General features: G+C 37.4%; 1 long non-coding RNA gene across 1 annotated transcript; it reads right to left on the bottom strand.

Moving 5' to 3' along the window:
* Nucleotides 1–9: 9 nt before the first annotated feature.
* Nucleotides 10–1,345, bottom strand: LOC112148713. Its single transcript, XR_002919672.2, has 3 exons — nt 1,160–1,345; nt 213–262; nt 10–116 (listed from the first exon to the last, which is right to left on the bottom strand). It is a non-coding gene; the product is annotated as an uncharacterized LOC112148713 (long non-coding RNA).
* Nucleotides 1,346–1,704: the final 359 nt, after the last annotated feature.

The raw sequence follows: 1,704 nt of genomic DNA, 5'->3' as shown, positions 1-1,704 counted from the left end.
GCACAAGGGTTAAGATGACTGCCCACTAAATGCCCATGAGTCTCTCTATAACACTTGAATAACAAATACCTGCTAGATGACTCCAAACAGCATGCTTTGCATGTCCAGACATCAACCTGAAGAAGGCAAAAAAGCACACAACTATTGCTTAAACAATTTTACATAATACTGATTATCAACTGCTAAGAGCAAACTTAATATTATTTACTTACTATTACAAGGAGGTTGCCACAGATAACTCCTGGTAACAGTGATGATCACTCTGAAAAATATGTAGACAAATACATTAGATGAGCAATAAACTTACCAGAATACTTGGTCATCAGAAGTGTCAAAATTGCATATGACGAAATTTAAAAATATCAATTATATTTACATTAACAGGGAAAAAAAACAAGCATGAATTTGTCAAATACGGTATATGATATAATTCAGAAGGTATAAAACGTACAATGTATACTTCAATACATACTTTTAATTGCATGACATTAAATCATTTTTAACCAATATTAAAACATTGTGATCCAAAGAAGGAATTAGAGGTAGAACAAAATAGAATTTATCAATGTCAATATTGGGCAGGAAAGGGGGTTATTGCTAATGATAATGGGTCACTCAAACTTGAACGCACATTAAATGCATCCGGGTAATGCAGCAATGTGCATCCTGGCCACAGGGTTACATGTGGCCAATATGAATTTCCATCAATTCTTTGTTCTTGGTCGCATTTAAAAACGTGCGAATAACAGCAATTTTTTGTGGGTTTTCAGCTTTTAGATGACTTTTGGGCTGGAAAACCGTCACTACCTGGCAACCCCGGACACTGCTATTTTGCATCATGGCGCCTTTTTTGTTTTTGTTTTTTTTGGCGAACCCTCTCAAAGTACATAAACAGATCAATCTCTTCCTCGTGTAAACGAGATCTTCTTTCTAAACCTTACCGACTCAAAGCAGCATTCCATACGGTTCGAAATATGGTAACAGCAGCCACGGTTAGCCAAGATAGTTAAGGTAGTCCGACTTTTTTTAAAATGAGAAACACGAGCCGGTTTTACTATTGCCATACAGTTTTACGTAAAACCGCTCAACTTCACGGACTGCGCCGTAGTGATGCTACTAATAGGAACATGAGGAAACCCGAAAATCAAAGGATACTTACCAGGAATTAGTTCTATTTTCAAACCCGAAGTCCGACGTGCAGCTTCTGATAGTGCGGGAAGGAGACATGGAGGAAGGGAGAGACCGTTGAACCACATGCGCATGCGCACGGGGAGGCGGACAAAATAAAACTTAATAATTTTGAGTTAATGGATCAGAGGCTCTTTGCTATTAAATAACTTTAGTCAACATGAATGAGATATAAATAATTTTTGATGAACTACTAAATTTGAGTAAAATGAATTAAATCTTGATGTGTCACCTGTAAGAGGGGCTTGAATCATTTTTTGAGTGTGTGGCCAATATGAATTTCCATCAATTCTTTGTTCTTGGTCGCATTTAAAAACGTGCGAATAACAGCAATTTTTTGTGGGTTTTCAGCTTTTAGATGACTTTTGGGCTGGAAAACGGTCACTACCTGGCAACCCCGGACACTGCTATTTTGCATCATGGCGCCTTTTTGTTTTTGTTTTTTTGGCGAACCCTCTCAAAGTACATAAACAGATCAATCTCTTCCTCGTGTAAACGAGATGTTCTTTCTAAACC

This window comes from Oryzias melastigma, linkage group LG9, assembly GCF_002922805.2.
Source record: "Oryzias melastigma strain HK-1 linkage group LG9, ASM292280v2, whole genome shotgun sequence".
NCBI lineage: Eukaryota > Metazoa > Chordata > Actinopteri > Beloniformes > Adrianichthyidae > Oryzias > Oryzias melastigma.
This window is presented reverse-complemented; position numbering and strand designations above follow the sequence as displayed.